The sequence below is a fragment of the Prinia subflava genome, chromosome 20 (assembly GCF_021018805.1).
Source record: "Prinia subflava isolate CZ2003 ecotype Zambia chromosome 20, Cam_Psub_1.2, whole genome shotgun sequence".
In the NCBI taxonomy this organism is placed as follows: domain Eukaryota; kingdom Metazoa; phylum Chordata; class Aves; order Passeriformes; family Cisticolidae; genus Prinia; species Prinia subflava.
In genome coordinates this window covers 1,962,433-1,982,104 of record NC_086266.1, presented here as the reverse complement: position 1 = coordinate 1,982,104, position 19,672 = coordinate 1,962,433, and the positions used below count along the sequence as shown (strand labels likewise).

Sequence of the window (19,672 nt, the reverse complement as noted above, 5' to 3'; positions counted from 1 at the left end):
AGGAAAAAGGTGAAAACCCCAGCAGGCTGTGAAGGCAAAGCCTCCCCATTCCTCTGCATCTACCAACGCTGCAGGAAGGGATTGAAAGTCTCTCGGGCGACATAAATACGCGCGATAAGCGCGCCCAGAAAACACAAAGGTGAAACGGCCCTGCTTATCGGGCACAATTAAAATGAATAGGGGATGACTAATAAAGAGGCAGTTTAAAATCTTTACATGACACAGTGTCAAGGCAACAGCGTTGTGCAATAGCAGTGACACAATTAACGCCGTGTCCCTGCCTTGGGCAGAGCCGGGGCTGCCGCCCGCACCTTCCCATGGCGAGCGCGGGGTGGGCTCTGCCCCAGCTCTGCCCCCAGAGCCGCCGGGGACCTGCGCTCCGGAGCAAGGCAAGGCTGCTTCTTCCTCTTTGGGCATCCCTGTCCGTCTCTTTCCTCCTCGTCTGCGCGGTCACAAGCAGTGGGAAAAGGGAAAAACATCCCGGTGAGTTTCTGGGAGGACGAGGCTGAGGTGCCTGTGCTGAGCCGGGGCTGGTGGTGATTTAGCACCGAGCAATGCAAGCGTTTCCCTCGTTTTGCACTGTGTAATTTAGAAGTTAGTTTGGACAACTCTTTGCTCGGGATGTGACGGTGAATGGGAGTGTGATCCTCCAAAATACAAGGTAGTCCAAGGTATCCTTCTAGTTCTTCATTTAATTACGTTGCTCCTTAGTGAGGCTGCAGGATCTCCCAGCCGCTGCAGCAGGTGCAGGCTGGGTTTTACATACATATATATATAATATATATATACATGTATGTATGTATTTATAGAGATAGTTTTATATATATATAACATATATATTATATATATATAATATATATATTATATATATAATCTATTCTATTCATGCACAAGAACATATATAAAAACATATGCAAGAAAAAATATATATAGGAAGAACCAATATTCTTTTTTTCTTTGATGGTTTTATTTTCTCTCCAAAACCAGCTATCTCTTGGTTTTGGTTTTGTTTTTTTTTTTTTTTCATGGCATGTCTTTGCAATGCAGCACTGTCAAAAACTAACAACATAAACAAGTTTGAGGCTGTGCCAACCATCGCTGAGCACAGCCAAAGCTGCCCAGCACCACAACTTGCTGAACAATGTGTGAATTTTGCAGTGGCAGAAATGTCTGTTTCCCTGTTCTTTTTTAACTTTTGGAAAGATCTTGGCAGAAAGTGTGTTATTCTAAATGAGATAATTAAAGTAATTAACATGAAAACCCCTTCACCGTTGCTGGAGAAGAAGGGGCCCCTGTATTTGCCCAGCCTGGTAGCTCTGCCTTCCAGGGGCTGCAGGGGAGTTGATTGGAATACTTCAAGTAAAACATGAATTTTGGTCAGCAAAGAGTGGTTTTTAGTGAGGTGAGGTGGTATCTCTGAACAGTTTGCTTTATTAGAAGGCAGTGTTGATGCTGTCAGGTTTGTGGGATGGGAGGTGGCCGTGGAAGTGTCCCAGCAGTGCCAGCACCCCTGGCCAGCTGCTGGCACAGCTCACGGCTGTGGCACCTGTACCTGGAGGGGAAACCCACCACAGCCTCTCTGGGGCCACATCCTGCCTGCCTGTGCTTCCCACCCATCCGTCTGTGGGTGCTTAATTTTGAGGTGCCCCAGTCACAGAGCTCGATATTCTCACCATTCCTCATCTCCTTCCCCACACGATGACACCCCCTTGTCACAGGTGATGGTCACTGCTGTGACAGGGCTGCAGAGACACACCTTGACTCAGGTAAAAGTGGAGAGAAGTGCTGCATTTGACACCTGCTGGTATCTCGCCTGAAAATGAGCAGGAAGGATTTTTACCACATGAATGAGGGAAGGGTTGCTGTGTTTCACATGACGAGGCTGCGTGGCTCAAAAACACACTCCAAGTGAGAAAAAGAGATTTGCCACTTGTGGCAGGCAGCACAACCAAGCTATGTTCTTTGCCTCCGATAGGAAAGTAAATAAGACATATTAACTGTGTGCAGAGCTGCCTTTTCACTTGTCCTCATCAATAACAGCCGATGTTCCTCAGGGTTATTGCTGTAACAACATCGCTTCCCTTTCCTCAGAGGCATCAGGGTCATGTTAAAAACCTCATAGCAAAGTCTTTTGTCCACTGTCCCATTTGTGGTTCTGCTTTTGGGGCACTGGCACATGTGGGGATGGGGCCACGCAGGCTGCCTGCCCCTTTCCTCCAGCAGAACGAGGGCTGGGAGAGGAACAGGAATTTTGGCTGAGCAGAGAAAGCCAGCGGTGAGGATGCCAGCTGTGGGAAAGGGCTGCCAGGCAGTAACGTGCTCCCAGAGGGAGCAGATCTCCCAGCATCGCATAGGTTAAGGAGCAGCTTTCCAGGAGGAGTTGAAGTGGAGAAGGGGGGGAGAAAGCATCTGCTTGTTGGTGAGGGAGTTTTGGCACTCAGTTTTGGCAGCTGCTCGGAGCAGCCCGGGGCTGTGGTCAGGGTCCCAGCGATGCTCTCCGAAGCCGTCCCAGCTGCGGCTTCCCAGCGCAGCGCTGGTCCCCACCCGGCAGTGCCTCGAGAAGAGAGAGGAGGAGACTCCAGAACAGTCTGAATGCCCCAGCTTTGGTACCGACTGCTTCCAGATCAGGAGGGGCATAAACCAAACCCCGGCGATGGGCAGGAGCACAGGGCACCACCGAGCAGCGGCCCCCGCCCGACCCGCTGCAGCGGCCGACAGGGGAAAGGAGCTGCCCGCTGTCCTCGGAGAGGAGGGTAAATAGTTACAGTGGAGAAAGGGAATTAAAAAACCCCTAACAACCAAAAAACCTTTGAGGAAGGAAGCGGCAAATGTTAAACGGGTGACTCACGGCACGGGATGACTAATCCCGCCAGGGCACGGCTCACACTGCCGATGGAACCGGAGCTCTGCGGGGAGCGCGGAGCGGCTGCGGCTCCGTCGGGGCAGCCGCGGCCGCGCCTGGCTCCGCTGCGCCCGGCGAGAGCGGAGGGAACACGGGCCGGTCCCGGCAGAGCCCCGCGGCCGGGGCCGCCCCTGGGCCGGTACCCGCGGAGCGGCGGTGACCTACTTTCCGCCGGTTCCTCCCGGGCACCGCGCCCGCGGAGGCGCGCTGGGAGTGCGCTGTGGGTGCGCTGGAAGTGCGCTGTGGGCGTGCTGGGAGTGCGCTGTGAGATGCGCTGGCAGTGCGCTGTGAGATGCGCTGTGAGGTGCGCTGAGTGCGCTGTGAGATGCGCTGTGAGATGCGCTGGGAGATGCGCTCTGAGATGCGCTGAGTGCGCTGTGAGATGCGCTGGGAGATGCGCTCTGAGATGCGCTCTGAGATGCGCTGAGTGCGCTGGGAGATGCGCTGTGAGATGCGCTCCTCCGTGCGCTCCTCCCGTGCGCTCCTCCCGTGCGCTCCGCTCCGCCCCGCCCCGCGCAGTGCCCGCGGAGCCGGCGGCGGGCGCTGGTGCCGGTGGCGGCGGGGCGGGGAAGCAGCGCGCCTGTGCAGCGCCGGGGGGCCGGGCCCAGCCCGCCGCGTTACACAACCGGCCGCCGCCACCGCCGGGAGTTTCACAAGTCCCGTCGCCGCTGCCCGCAGCCCGCGCCCCCCGTGCTGCCCCGGACCCGCCGGCACCGCCACCGCCCGCCCGCGCTCATGCCATGTCCCCGCCGGGCTGCGGGAGCCCGCGGCCAGCGGTAACCCCTGCGGCCGGGGGGGCACCGCGCCGGGGCTGGGCATGGCACTGAGAGCCGCTCCGGGACGCGCATCTCCTTCCCGGACGGTACGTACGGCCCCGGCCGCGGTCGCTGCCGGTGGGGCGGGCGGGAGGGACCGGGGGTCATCGCTGTCGCCGCCCGGGACGAGCTCCCGGTGCGGGGCCGGTGCGCGGCACTCGCCGCTCCGCCCGACCTCCGTGGGGCGCTGCCAGGACGGTCCCAGGTAAGTTCTGAAAAGGAAAACTGACGGCCGCAAGCCCTTTTCCTTTAAAATATCCGTGTACCGGCAAGGCGGGCGCAAGAGTGTCCGGGAGGTTCGGGCTGTGGAGGGGACTCCGGGACCGGGATGCAGGAGCGCGGAGCATCCCCAGGCCGGGCACCGACATCGCATGGAGCCGCACGGGCTGAGCGCAGCTGAAGCTGCGGCGGTGATTTGGGGTTGAGGGAGAGCGATTTTCGGGAGGCTGAAATGGGTCTGGTCTCAGGCTTCTCGTTCTGTCTGAAGTTCGTTGTTCGAGCAATGTGTTTGACTGAAAACGGTGCGGAGAAAAACCTCCGAAATTAGTCTTGCACCTAAAGATAGCATCTAAAACCCAGGCTGAAAAGTCACTCTCCCCACCAGGGTTGCTGTGTCGTTTGATTTTACAGAACGTTTACATTTAAGTGGGGAATTTGGATGGCTTTGAAAGTCTCTCACATGTTTCAGGCACGGATTTGTGAATGGAAACTCCACTCTTTGGTCCTTAGTGGCAGGAATTGTGAAGTGATTGCCCTGGGCAGGCGGCACTGGAAGCGCAGGTCGGAGCTGAGCGCGGTGTGATTCATCAGCGAGGTGTCACACGCGGTTTGGGCACTGGAGTCCTTTGTCAAGTGCCACAGCCCCGAAGGCAGGAGGCTCCTGAGCCGTGGCAGGGCACGTCCCTGCTCGGTGGATTTTGTCAAGTCCAGCACATCAGTCCCTTTTTGGGGACAGAATTTTTGGCGGCATCCAAGTGCCAAAATTACCCCCGATCCCTGACTGAAGTTGCCTCCTTCAGCAGGGGAGTGGCCCCAGAAATCAGGTCCCTGAAATCGAAGCTGTTGAAATGCCCCAGCCTTACCCTCCTGGGGAGGGTAGAGTTATTTATTAGCTGAAGTTTATTTTGCTGTGTGCAGTGAAAGCTGCGGTGCTGATTTCACTGGAGGGATGAGACGTTCTGGTGTGTACACGAGACAATCTTAGGAGCCACTTCCTTCATTTTTGAGCACAGTGCCTGTGCTCTCCCCGTCCTTATTTTGCTGGATCACTGCTGGCTAATCCCCAGCTCTGAAAATGTGAATTTGGCTTAAAGAGACAGCCAGCTCTTCGTGGGTTTGATGTGTAGGTTTTCCAGTCCTCACAGGTCCCAGGGATGTTGTTTGAAGCAGCAAACACTTCCAAGAGTGCCCTGGTACTGAATGTCTGATAATGTGGTGTTTTGGTTGGGAATTCGTGGAATTTTTATAAACTTCCTAGGCTGCAACCCCTCACCATAGTTACTCAGAAAAATACATTTGGATTTTGGGTTTTTTAAGAATCTGTATTTTAAAAAAGAAAAGGAAAAAAAGTAGATCGTTCTCCTGTAATGTGCTAATCAGAGTAAGCCAGTGTGCCAGTGCTGCAGCAGGGAGGACCAAACAACAGCACTGGGGACTCTGCAGCTGACTGGAGCCCTGACAAATGCAGCAGGCACTAATGAGGACAGGAGGCTCCAGAGAAAGCCAAAAGTTGGAATTTGTGTGGAAGGGAGGCATTCATATCTCCCGGGCTAAATGTGTGTACTACCAAATCCTTAGAAATTTTCTGGAAGAGGTAATAGGAAAAATGAAAATGGCTTTAGGAGTGGTTGCTTGCTGCTCACTTACCCCGATTGTTCCAAGCTGTGGATTACAGTTACTTGATTTAGAGAAAAAAGTAAAATTGGTTTGAAATGTTTTTATAAACTGCAAACTTCAGTGAGATATGTGATGGTTCCTGGGTTTTAGCCACTGAGACTATATCTGTATTAAATTATTTTTCTAGTTTAAGAATACATCAAGCACACAAAACCAGCTCAGAGTTAAAGATTAAAATTAGCAAATGAGTCGTTCATAATTAAAGTCTCATGATGGAGGAAGTGGCATTACGTTGAGGAGATACTGATGTCAGATCCAACTTCTGCTCATTAGTTGTATCAAAATATTGGTAGGATGTCTTTACAGTTTGGAGCCAGGGCTTGTCTAGCACAGAAGTTGCTTTGTTTTGTCCTAAATTACTCAAGCTCCCAAGATTCACATGTAATGGTACAAAGGTTTTAATGCCAACACAGATCATTCTTTCAAGACTGGAGAAATAAGCTGTGTGCCTGTATCAGAACAGCTGAATTCAGGCTTGTACTGGAACAGTTACAGATCCTAGTGAAATAATATGGCTTTAAACAGAACAGTAAAACTTACAAAAAGCAAAACAGCACGAGCCAGTGTTTTCTGGTGTTATTGAAATGAAGGCCCTCTCCATCACTTCAGTCACAAATCTCTGTCAGGGATGTCAGGCAGGTATAATTTGTATTTATCTGTTAGGACCTGGCTGACACCCCTCTTTGGAGTGATGTGCAGAGCAGCTCTGTGCCCTCCAGGATGGCCCTGGGGGTGGCCTTAGCTGGCTGCAGCTCCACCAGCTCTGTCCCATCCTCAGCCCAGGCTGAGGCCATTCCCTTTTCTTGCCTTGTTTCACTGCTCCTTTGGCCTGCATGCCCTGTGGCCCAGAAGCTGAAGGAGCAATGTCCCTGTGGAAAAGTCCCACAAGTTTATTTGTATTCCAATCTCACTTAAGCCCAGGTTTAAGGGAGGCTGAGGTGGTGGCAGGCCCCAACAAGAGCTCTGTGCACAGCTGGATTTGCTGGCTGCACATCTGCCCAGCCTCAGAATCACCAGATTCAGTCAAACCACAAAGGTCTGTGCAATTAATGAGAGACTTTGACCTACTTCATATTCCTTTATTGTCTTTGGCCTTGTCTACATGGGGAAATTACACCAATTTAGTTTAAGTCTGTTTTTAAAGTGATTTGATTAACCTGACGTGACCTTGTGTAAGGACTTTCTTATTTTGGTTCAAATGAGCTTATTTGGGTTCAACCAAAACCTGCACTTAGTCAATTTGCACAGAAGCGAAATTAGACATGCCTAAACTGGAAGGGGAACTGATGTCTCTAAATAATGACACAACTTTCTCATGAAAGCAGAACCTTCTGTAGAATCTGGAACAGAGTGTAATTACTGACAAATCTGCAGGCAAGTGAAAGCTATTCATAGCAAAGGTTTAAAAAAAAAATAACCAGGGAAAACAGGCAAAACTTAAATATCTTGGTGAGACAAATGAAGAGGTGCCAATAATCCCAGTCCTGGAATATTGGAAGCAGTGGCACAAGGCTTCCATAGCTTGTGCCAAGGCTCTCCCGTGGCTCTTCAGATGCAGAAGAGGGCAGGGAGTCCCTAGAGAGACAGAAAATAAAAAAGCAATGCAGGAAATGTTGGGCCAGCTGGTTTGAACACAACACTACCCAGCTTCTCATGACGTATTTTGTAGGAAAGAATAATTAGACATGGAAATAATGAGGAAGCAGGCTAGATTGCAACAAGATTTTATCAAAGATGGATTGTGCTGGGCTAATCTAACATCTTTTTCGTATAACAGATTATTTAGGTGGGGTAGGGTAGGAATGCCATTTATCTAAAGCCAAGCATTTGATACCATGCCCCACAGGATGTTATGGCTTAAAACAAAGGTGGTGGCTCAAGGCAAGGATGGAAAGGTGGAAAAGAACCTGGCCAAAGAAAAGATACAACCATTGCCTGCAAATAAAATTGTCTGAGTGGGAAGAGGTGTTCAGAGAAAGTCATCAGGATGGAGGGGGATTGTGGTGTTGCTCCCTTGGGACCTGGGCCCTGTTGAGTGGATCCTGTGTGCAAGGTCTGGGGGCTGTGTGGGATGACCAAAACTTGGGAGGTATTGTCAGTAGAGAGGAGGATCAGATTATCACATGAAAGGAATTTAGATGGCTTTGTTGATTGGGAGTGATGGACATAAAATGGCATTTAACAGTGCTGAGTGCAAGGTCAAGTGAAGTTGTGAGCGTGGAGACAGTAACTGGAATTTCCAGTGTGAAAAAGGAGCTCATCAGCTGTCCATGACAGAAGGGAGAGAAGGAGATGCACTGGCTGCTCAGGATACCTGGGATAAGGACTGAGATATTGCTGGGAAAGGGATCACTGACATCCTTGGATACCAAGGGAAAACAATCTGAGAAATCCAGGGAAATGTGATATGATCACACAGCTCATCATCCAGGGTGTCAATGCAAGAGCTCCGTGCTGCTTTTGGAGTGGTTTACTGACATTTTGCACAGTTCTGGGCACCCCTGTCAAGAAATTAAATCACAGTGGTAGGAGGGGTGGAGATCTGGTTACCCAAACAAACCATCTGTTGTACAAAGTGAGGTTAAAGAGCATCACTTGTTTAACTCTGGCCAGGTGAACCAATGAAGGGACAGTCTGCACTGGGGTATTTTACACACTGTTGCCACTACAGAACAAGATGGCAGAAAAAAATAAGTTAAAAGATAGCATCTGCACTGGGTCAAATTTTCCAAATTGGTCATGAATAAATTTGGGTGGGGAATTAGAAGAAAGCTTGCAGCTACCCAAGGATTGAAGTTGCATAAGAGTCTTTCAATTAGGGTAGTTTTGAGATAGATCTTGATAATCTTATGAAAGAGATTATACAATTAAATTAGAGAGTTCCCGGAGATAGGAAATTACATTTGCAGAGTTGGTTCTTTGGTCTGCAGTGCAGTCACATTTTTAATGTATGCTTGAAAAGAGAATGAATCTTGCTTGTTTACACTTTTAACCCCATGTATCAAATCTTCTGCTGTTTTCTTGGGAGATGAGGCAAGAAATAATTTTCTCTGTTGCTGCAGAAATAATTTTCTCTCACATCTCAGTTTGTCTCAAGCACTGGACATTGAAAATGTACAGTGCAGACTCCTTGTAGCATTAGCTAGGCACAACTGCCTGCAGATTTTTCTGGCATGCTCCCTGGTTCAACCTGTTCATCAGATTTTGGGCCAGAGATGTTTTTCCTTCAGTCTGTGTTGCCAGTAACCGTATTATAATTCATGGTGCATTTTCTGGGATCTGTTGCTGGTGTAAATGGACTTGCAGTGCTGGCAGTGATCTTCTCCTGCCCTTTGCTGTGTCACAGAGCAGTTTAACCTTGCGTGTTTCCTGTGTGTATCATGAGTTTATTGTATGATTTGAGGATGTGTTCTCAGGCTCCTGGTGCTGTTTGGCAGGTTGAAGAGATGTTGTTGTTTTCCAAGACTGGAGTGCTGGGTTGGTGTCCCCTTTTAAGCTGATATTCCTAAAATAAGTTGGAAACCTGGACTTGGTATCAGCTCTGCTCTGGTGCTGATCAGAGCAAAATTCTCTAAATCATGCAGGATAAAATCTGGAAGAAAGAAGTGACTGCTGACCATTAGTGACAAATTAGTGACTTTAAAAACACGGTGTAATTAGTGTAAAGTTGAACGTATGATGTCCATCTTTTTACAAGGAAGGAAGAGGGAAGTAGATGAAACAAGGCAGAAATGAAGCAGGCAAGGAAGAAGGAAAAGAGCTCAGGCAGAGATCGCCTACTGCCAATCTGCCTGTGAAGGGAAATTGAACCATTGAAGAACGCCAGCACCAATGAGGGTCACAGTGAGAGGGAAGAAGGGGAAGTGTGTTAACCAAACTCCATGGAGCTGTTGAAACGCACTGAATCATCTGACTGCCTTGTGTTCTTAGGCAAACACGGTTGTACAATTGATTAATTTGCCGACATTCCTTCGGTGCACAACGCTATGGTAACCGAGAGGCTCGCTAAACACTGCCGGGGAGCGCTGCAAACACCCTGCCTTGGCAGGGAGAGAGGGGGCACAGCAAAACCTTGGGGCTCTGGATTTAGAGGAGTGATGCACACACACACACAAACACACACACACACACACAAACACACACAAACACACACACACAAACAAACACACACAAACACACACACACAAACACACACAAACACACACAAACACACACAAACACACACAAACAAACACACAAACACACACAAACACACACACAAACACACAAACACACACAAACACACACACACAAACACACGAACACACACACACAAACACACACAAACACACACACGAACACACACGAACACACACGAACACACACACGAACACACACCTGTGCAGCTGGAATCGGGCTCCTGCTGCAGGTCCTGGAAGGTGAGCATCAGGCCATGCACATGTTGTGGGTATGGTCACAGAGGTGATCCTGCCTAATTACTGCCTTCAATTTGCTGCCTGGTCTGTCAGAGCTGACACCCTGGGACATCTGTACCACCCCCTGCTGCATCCCTGTCACCTGCTGTCCCAAACAGGCAGGGACAGAGAAGGATTTGGTGTTCCCTGCACTGCCATGGCATGGAGAGCTCTGCCACCCTGCCTGTCACCTTCCGTCCCCTTCTGGGACCTCAGCTCTTCAGGGCTGCTCTGCTGTGGGAAATGGAAGGGTGTTTTCAGAGTTTCACACTGAGTGCCTGGGGTTTGGCTGGCTGCTGAGTGGCACCTGCCCATGATTATGGAATATTCTGAGTTGGAAGGCTCACTGAGGTGTTCCCCCTCACCTATAAATAAATGTGAGGTGCTTTGTGGAGCATCAGTTATAGGCAGATTGATTAACTGATTGACCAACAGATAAATGCAGAGATATTTGTAGGTGTGTTTATTCTTGTTTACAAACTGCCCAAGCCTAGGCAAGATTTTCAACTATGTAGCAATGGCAGGAATCATATCCATAAAAATGCTAATCTCCTCTCTTGCTTCATCTGTTCAGCCCACAAACACACGCATACACACATGCCTAAAAGAAATTAATAAGGTTTGTTGGTTCTCTTCTGGCCTCAGCCTACTTTGATCTTGGTTTAATGCACAGCACAGTGCAGCGCGTTGCTCCTGGACAATAAAGTTTTGATCATAAACAGCATACCAAATAAACCATTTTTTGGATAATTAATGAGCAATAGATGAGCTGATAAGAGCTCCCATTGCTGATAGGTATTCTGCATAGACATGGCAGCTTTGTGGGATGATTCTCAAGCCAGTGCAGAGGCTTTATCTGAAGGGGATGAGATAAACCCCTGGCCCTGATGAAGGCAAAGGTTGAATTTCCACCAGCTCCTTTGTGGAGACCTCTCCCAAAGTATCAGCTGAAGAAAAAAATGGACATCCCTGGGAGATGTGCCTTGGGTTTGGGCTGTTCAAAGCTCTGCTGCACAAACTGCAAGCAGGTGTTTATGCAGAGAGGAGGATGCTGTGTGTTTGGTCCACTGGTGGCAAAGGCAGCAATTAGGGAGGCTCTAATAGCTGGGGAGGGTTCCACCCCTCGCTGAGGAAGTTTGACCATAAACCTGTTTGTCCTGTCTCTGAGTGCAGTGTACACTGGCTCAATTTACAGAAACTTAAAAACACTCACTCTGATCAAACTGCTTCCCATCAAATTTTATGAAGTGATGTATTAATGTGTGTGTGTTAAATGAGTCACATGAGGCAAAAAGGTGGGACCTGGGTTGACTCCGCTGCTGATTTATTTATTAAAGATGAGTATTAATAGTTTGCCTTTTCTCTTGAATGGTTGTAATGGCTTCCTTTTGGGGCAGGCTTTCCATGGAAAGGGCACAGCAGGAAGTATTAATAAAACAAACTCATTGTGCTAATCTTAACACCTACATTTTCTGTTTAATTTTGCTTATGCGGAAGGCTGAGCCTTCTCATTAGTGGAGACAATGTGTCAACATAGGAAAAGTGAGTTACTGTATTTTCTTTCCATCCTAAACTCCGGGGTTAACCTCCCACACGGCAGCAGTGATGTGGAGCAGGGTAATTGCACAGTCCTGAGTGCCAGTCCTGACAAATTGGGACAGACAATTCTTGTTGCTCATTTCTGCTGCAGCCTGGACTTCTGAGAAATCCCTTCCTTATCTGAGCCATCTTCACCTCTCCTGGGGCTTGACCTTTCAGCAGCAAAACCTCCTGGCATCTCTGGGACTGGAGCTGAATCCATTATTTGGGGAGGTTTGTACAAGTCAGGAAGCCTTGCTGAAAATTATTTTATGTGGGAAAATTACTGAAAATTTTACGTGGGAGAATTGTCCGCAATTCTGGTTTTTGACTTTCTGGAAATAATTCAGAGTGTGGAAGGAGAGGCTCCCAGAAGAAGGTTGTTAGAAGGAAAGGTTATGTGGTTCTGCAGTAGTCCTGGTTATTGTCTGGAAAGGGCAAAGATCCATTGCCTAAAATGGGAGAGGAATAATTGCAAAAAAATGGGCTAAAATTGCCACTGAGCCATTTGTAAACCTGAAACGAGGCTGAGTCAGAACTTTGTCTTATCCAGGGCATGTTTTGAATCCAGAGCTGAATTCCTTATATTGGATATATTCATAGTTAAAAGGGCAAGGAGTGCTCACATGGAGTCTGAGGTGTCAGAATGATGAGTGTGTTGGCAGTTTGCTGTTGTGACTAAAGCAGAATTTCTGTTTTCACTTGGGGGATGAAGAAAAGACTAATGCCAACAAGAACAACTTCTGTGTTTTGATTTTTTTTGAAGGAAAGCATGTGAATATTAATAAATGATCCAGCTGGGATAGCATCCTTCTTTAAAATTGTCCTTAGAGATAGTGTATTGTATTAACAAACATGAATTTAGTTGTACAATAAGTAAAATTTTATAAATCATTGACTTACTTCAAAAGTTGCAGTGCTGAGGAAATTTTTCTGGGATTTTCTAATATAGTCTGGTTTGAAATGTCTGAATAAGAAGAGATATTGGTGAATAAATCAGATAATGAACTGCTTTACATAGAAGGCATAATGCCTATTTATGATGTATAGAAGTCCTAAGAGAGATGAATTGCCAGTTTAATCTTCTTTGGATTGTGTTTGAAATCTACTTTTGTGCAGCATTTCTGGCTGTTTCAGAGATTACTCTTCAGACACTTACAGAGACTTCATTCCTATTTGAATTACAGCTCTACAAGGTCATTTGCAGGCAAATGTTCATTTATTTCACTTTTTTTTTTTTTTTAGTCCCTTGACCTTGAGGTGAAACTTGATGCCAAAAGTTTTCTTCTGACCTAGCTGCTCTTGTCAGACCTTAGGAAGCCCAGTTATCACCCCTGCCAGAAGGAGTAATAGGGACCAACTCTTTTGTCATTGGAATCTTTGGCACAGCGTGGCTGAGCTTTGCAGTTGACCTGAGAGGAATGAAAATTTCTCCCTTGCTCTTGCAGAAATAAGGAGCATATTGAGATAAATACTTCTTTTCCCTACTTTGTTTAGTAAGTTCTTTTGATAAATTTCCTGTGGAAAAGAGGATTCCTGGATGAATTAGATTAACCAAACATTAGATTTCTCTCTCTAATAGTGTATTGGCATTGACTCCTTACCCATGAAACAGCTTTCATTTGAGAAAAAAATGTAATTATTTTTTTGTCTTTCCTGACATGAACATCATGCTTTATGAGGGTATCATAAGCTTTATTAAGGGTCAATAAGCTTTATTAGCAGCTGATTTTTCTCACAGCCTTGCAACACTTGCAGCAGCTTCTATCAAAGGGCCCTGATGAGGAAACACTGCATGCAGTTCTGCAGCGTGGTGGGGCAGCATTGCTGCTCTGCATAAAGGGAGCCAGCAGCTGGGAGATATTAAAATCTTCTGACAGGGATAGGAAGATAATTCTCAAGGTAATTCTGCATTGAGCTCTACTCTGGCTTCTGTCCCTTGCCAGGCTTCCCAAGGCCTGGGTCACAAGGTTGGAGAAATCTCTGGGCTGGTGGTGCAACCCTGCAGCTGCAGGTGCAGCAGAGCTCCCCCATTGCAATAAAACACCCCCAGACCCAGAGGGGCTGTCCCCACCCTCCCATCGAGGAGGATGGCTTCTAAAACATTAATATTCATCTCAGCTCTAGCTAGGGATCAGCAGAGGCTGAAATCCTTGTCAGGAACAGATGTGAGATACCTAATCAGTTATTTCCTAAGGAAAATGAGTTTGATTGCATGAATAGTTGTAAATATTTCATTCAGCAGTTCAGCTACTACTGCAGTGGTAAACAAGCTTCTGAGGCTGAAGAGAAGCATTTTGTGGCACTACACTTGATTTCTTATTCATTTTAACTTCAGTGTAGAAGAAATAAGTTTAGGTACTTTGGATTACATTTTGTGACAGCGCTGATTGTAACCAGGGCCGCACTTTGGAGACAGCCAAAGGGAATCATTGAAAGGTTTGGGTTGGAAGGGACCTTAAAAATCATTTAATTCCATCCCTCTGCCATGGGCAGGGACATCTTCCACCAGGCCAGGTTGCTCAGGGCCACACCCAACCAGGAACACTTCTAGGGATGAGTATTCACAGCCTCTCTGGGCAAACTGTGCCAGGGCCTCAGCACCCTCACAGTGAAGGATTCCCTCCCAACATCTGATATAAATCTAATCTCATCTAGTTTAAAACCATTCTTCCTTGTCCTAGAAATAGCTACCTATGTAAAAAGTATCTCTCCCTCTTTTCAATGAGCTCCCTTTAGTCTTTGAATGCCGCAGTGAGGTCTCCCCAGAGCCATCTCTTCATTGTCTGGGAGGGACACGTCTTTTCTGGTCTTCAATAGTTAAAAAAAAAAAATACCCTCCAAGAAAACCCCCAGAGTGAATTGGACATCCAGCCATGCTGAGTCATATTTTGTTATTATGACTGCTTATCCAGCCAGCCATGCAAATCAACTGTAAGGGGAAAGAAAGGATGTGTGTGAATAGCTTATCTCCGACAGAATGAGGCCTTGGATCTTTGTGCAGAATATGTGTAACAGCAATGACCTACTAGGAAAGTGTTCCAGTGACTGACATACTTGCAGCCTAAAAAAGATAAGAAAGTAATGAGAGATCTGTGGAAGTTCTGTGTTATCTCTTCTTCTTCCTGGAGGAAAGGTTTACTTGCTCTTTATACTTCCAGTGCATATCCGTGGTGCCATGCAGGATGATGAATGTGATTGCAGTTAATTGTTTAAATATTCCTTTATTCCCAAAGCTTTTGGAACAAACAACCATCTTTTGAGGAGCTAATTGAGCAGTGATGTGGGCAGGATAGTGGAAAAGAGAATATTGGATGTGAAGTTAGCTAAAAGTGCCTCAGAGAAGAGACAGAGAAGCGTGTGGGGGTGTTTTAAAAAAGGGAGAAAACACCCCAATTACTTTATTACCAAGATCAGTTACATTTTTGGCAATACCAGCATAAGCAGCAACAATTCTTCTTGATAAGAACTTGTAAACTTCAAAAGTTCATCTTTGGTGTACCAGAGAAGGAATTACAGTTGGGCCAACATCTTTTCTGCTGCATCAGTCTTCTAATGCAACTTAATGCAAATACTACAGATGAGTACAGCTTTGTCCAAAATACATTTGCTGGCTATATTTGTCATCTGCCTTCTTCATAGTAAACAAGAAGAGACATCTGTGGAGAAGGTCTGGTAGCCACAGAAAATATTTTGCATCACAGTCTCTAAGTGGTGCCATTATGATATTATATATTATATATTATATATATATATTATGATATTATGATATGATATTATAATATTATTACATTCTCAGCTCCAAGAGAACAGTTCTCATGGGCAGCTGGAACACAGATGGGTATTTGGTGTTTGTGCCCCTTTATTTTATATTTGCAGCCCAAGGAGTAAAACACTGGATGGAAAAGTGCCACTTCAAGGCAGCTGTGAGTGATTTTGGAGATTGCCAGAATGGGGTGGGTTTTCTCAGCACTCTGCTCAAGTCCAGCCTTTAATCATGCACTTGAAACAAGTGGGCTCAGACCTTATGAAAGGTGTTTACTTACTCAGCTCTGAGGCACAGGCCAAGAAATAACTTGATGGGATTAACCGAGTTTGAATGGGAGCAGCAGCAAGTGGAACCAAAGGAGGGTGAACCACGCTGGTGTGCTCTCTGCTGGAAAAATTCCTGCCAGCTGCCAGTGCAGAGAATAATCCTGCAAGGTGCTGACACCTCCAGTCTGCACTGCCCGAGGGAACTGGACCAGTGCAGCTCCCATTGCTCACCTGAGCTGAGCAGTGGTTTTTTTCTCTGAAATCTTATTTTTCCCTCTTATATAAAGCCTTTATCTTTTCTGCCTTCTGCTCCTTGAAAGGCTCTTGGCTCTTGTTGGGCTGAGTGCCTTGCTGGTTGTTCTCAGCTTGCAGAGAATTCAAGATTGCAGAGATGGCAGTGGTTGGGTCAGTGGGGCACGGACGTGGCTCAGCTGGAGAGCAGATGTGAGCAGATCATGGAAGGAAAGCAGCTGAAATTCTGGGAGCCAAATGAGGATAAGACAAATTCTGAAATCTGAGGGCTTTGTTTAAAGGCTTTTTGACTTAGGTGCAAATTATAATGTATGCTATATGTTATAAAATATGGCTGATTATACCTGGCATGCTCCAGAATTAAACACACCAAGAGGATATGGAAGTTTCTTATGCTTGAACTTGAATGCTTAAAGCCAAAGATGTAAAATGAGGTCAGTTAGCTCAGCTGCAGTGAATCCTTTGATATTCATTTAATGGATAAGTAGATATAACTCTGAGCTTGCAGGGAAGACTGAATTTTAACTACTAAAGCTCTTTGTAATTTCCTCACAGGGCTTTTACATAAACTGGACATTGGGAAGTCTTTTTTTAAGGAGAGGGTGGTCAAAAACTGAAAGTGGCTTCCTAGAGAGGTGAGTCTGACACCTCTCTAGGAAGATTCCCCAAGCCTGAGAGCATTTAGGAGGAATTTGGACAGTGCCAGAGGTGAGAAGAGGTCTGGCTCTGGGAGATCCATTGTGTTTGCAATGTTTGGTTTGAGATACTGCTCGAAATGGAAGAGTTGAGCTCTGGATAAGGAACTGGATTCTTCTCTGGTGTAGGGAGTCTGGTTCAGACCTATCTCTAATCCTCTTGTTGTAGTATTTCCTTTTATTGAATAGCTTCCTTATGTATTGAGTTCCAGAAATTCCAGATTGGTGATACACATGGGAAACAGATTGCAACAGAGAGCAGATTTAATTACTCGGATCTAGAATTACTGAGGCAGAACATTTATTCATCATGTTGTTTGAAAAGGGAGAAGAATCTTCCCTTTTTTATTTACAAGAAGAAGATTGAGATCAAATGACTCTGAGCTGCCTTTTCATTGGTCATTCAGTGATCACTTGAGGAAAAAATAATGAACTGGGTTTTTCCCCCTTCTTCATTTGAAAATCAGATCTCACCAGTGCTGTGTTTAAGGGAGTTCTAAGACTGTAGCCTTAGATGCTTCAGGAAGTTTATTTTAGGAGGGAGGACTTGACTGAATGCCAACAGACAGAGCTAATCATCAGGACATCTGGATTCACTTCTTAACTCTGCTGCATGACCTTGGGTCAATGATTTAGGTCGAGTTTTTTCCAAAATGTTCAGTGTTTGTAGGTGCTTTTGCTGGATTTCAGCATTACTGAAAATCAGGCTGTAACTGCGTTCAGTGTTTCAAATTCAGCTTCCCAAAACTGGGACACTTGTAAAAAGGAGACAGAAGTTAAAATGTGTGCCCCTGTTTCCTCATTTCTGCGACAGGGATGGATAACTGTGTTTGTAGAGTGTGCTGAGACTCCCTGAGGTAAAAGATGGGAGAAAGGATGGCAGCAAGCTGCTTGCCAGGTGTCAGAAAAGTAGATATTTACTGGAAATCAAAGGATGCTGAACAAGGGCCAGACTTCCAGGAGTTCAGCAGCCAAGAAGCTCCCCGGAGGACCAGGCAGATGTAGGGAAGTGCAGAAATGATGGGGCCAAAGCCCATCCAGCAGAGGAGGTCCTGAAACCACCTAGGACCCACCTCTGACCCTGCTTTTACTGTACAGAGCAAGCAGCCCCTCAGGCCTCACATTTTATTTTTGAAATATGAGTTCGACCTCCAGCACAAGCAAACACAAAGCACAAGAGCTCATTTCATTATCTGTACCATCCCCAATCATTTGAAATGCATTTTATATACAGGATGGAGAAAGGCAAAGAAGAAGCAAAGCAAAAAAAATGTATTGTTTGAGGAGAAAAAGAGAACAGCTAAGGACATCAATGCTGCTTTTGCCTCTCTCAATGAACTGGTGGTTACTGGGGGTGTTCTCTTATTCAGAACAGCAGAGGAGAAGGTGTTTAGTTCAATTAGATCACTGATTTTCTTTGCTGTCTAATGATTACATTTATTCTGTGCACGGGGAGAGCTCAAGGCATAGAAGTAGGCAGGGTAATGACACACAGACTTTTTGTAGCTCTGTGCTCAGGATGAGTTTCACCCGTAGTAAACACAGAAGGAATTACAAGAGGGATTTCAGGGTGATGCATCCACACAGGCAGCTTTGAAGTGTTTGTCCCTGTACCTGCCAAAAAAAAAAACCAAAATCAAAAAGGACCCAGTGACCTCCCTTAATGCCACCGGTGCAGCTGATGCCAGCTGTGTCCTGGTGGTGGGAGTAACGCACAGCATCTTCCAGGCAGCCTGGAGATCCCTGGCAGCCCCTGGAAATGGGGCAGGAGGGCTCAGGGTGCCCAGCAGCAGCTCCACAGGCAGGAGGTGACACTGCCAGCAGAGCGGGGTGGTGGCCTCCTTTAAAGCTGTCCTTTGGCTCTGGGAGTGTGAAAACTCTTCTGAATGAGACCCTGGAATGAGCTGGAATTTCAGCACCAGGTTTATGATCAGGTGGTGTTCACGGTTTTTAAGCTGGAGAATCAATAGCTTTGGGAGGAATTTTTTTTGGTTTGTGAAGTCACTGTTTTCATTGCTGAAATTTATTGGGTTAACCTTCCCCACTCCTCTGTGATTTGCCAGAGAAGTGAGGATGGTAGAAGTGGCCTGAGGCAGGAGTGAGGGCTCCCTGCTCCCCTCCCTTCCCCTGCACCCAGCAGTGTTTTCCTCACCCCAGCCTCAGGAGCTGAGCCCTGCAGGAGTCATCCTGAGTGTCACCTCTGCTTTCCTGCGTGGAAATTGCTCAGTGTTTTTTTGCAAATTGCTCTGAAGTAAGATATGTGTTCGTGCACTCACCCCCACATGCATTTGCATCATTTGGATCAGCCAGGAGCTGAAGCACAGCGTTAAGAGCTGGAAGTTTTGGAGAACATTCTGTTCAAAAGACTTTTGACCGTTCACTTATTGCAAAATTCCTGCCTTCTCTTCAGTTCTGTGCACCTTTCCCTGAAAACTCACAATCTCAGCTGCTGCTGAAGGATGGGCTGTGAAAAACTGCTTTTCCTCTCATCCTACATGAGGGAAAGCCACGTTATTATTTGAGGATTATTTGGCTCTTTGTCTGAGTCAGGTATGGAAAAGAATTGTTTATAGCTTGGATATCATCTTTTCGTACTACAAAACCTTTATTTATCTTTCCTGTAGTAACTGAATGGCAACAAATGAACACAGGTATTCACCCAAAATTCAGAAGAAATATTATTTGCATATGTGTTCTTAACCTGTCCTGCTTGTGGCAGAAGTACAGTTTTGTATTTCTCGGGGTTATGAATCAGCATTTTGCTTTTTGCCATGTTTTGGGAATTTTAAGGGGCCATTAGACAAATTGGTAGAATTAATTAGCTGCATGCTCTCCTTGTTACAGAAACCCCAGAGACATTTTGAATAATATCCTACAGGGTTGTATCTTCACCCTGCAAGGTTCAGCAATTTGCTAGAACAGAGCAAACTTGGCCAGCTATTTTCTCTAGGATCTGATTTTAAAAAATCCTAGAGAACAAAATGTTCCAGTAATCATCTTTGCTCTTCAAGTATCTGTTAGCCTTTAATCCTTTTCTGCTTTTCT

General features: G+C 46.4%; 1 protein-coding gene across 5 annotated transcripts in view; it reads left to right on the top strand.

The window, feature by feature from the left end:
* Nucleotides 1–370: 370 nt before the first annotated feature.
* Nucleotides 371–19,672, top strand: part of PASD1 (PAS domain containing repressor 1) — a 50,233-nt gene continuing 30,931 nt past the window's right edge. For 2 of the 5 annotated variants that reach the window (XM_063416844.1, XM_063416840.1), the window contains exon 1: nt 3,514–3,764. The gene's annotated coding sequence lies outside the window, so the exon portion shown is untranslated. Of the gene's footprint in view, nt 390–465; nt 484–3,513; nt 3,765–3,904; nt 3,923–19,672 lie in introns of those variants that run through there. The other 3 variants (XM_063416841.1, XM_063416842.1, XM_063416843.1) reach the window with 3 other exon arrangements.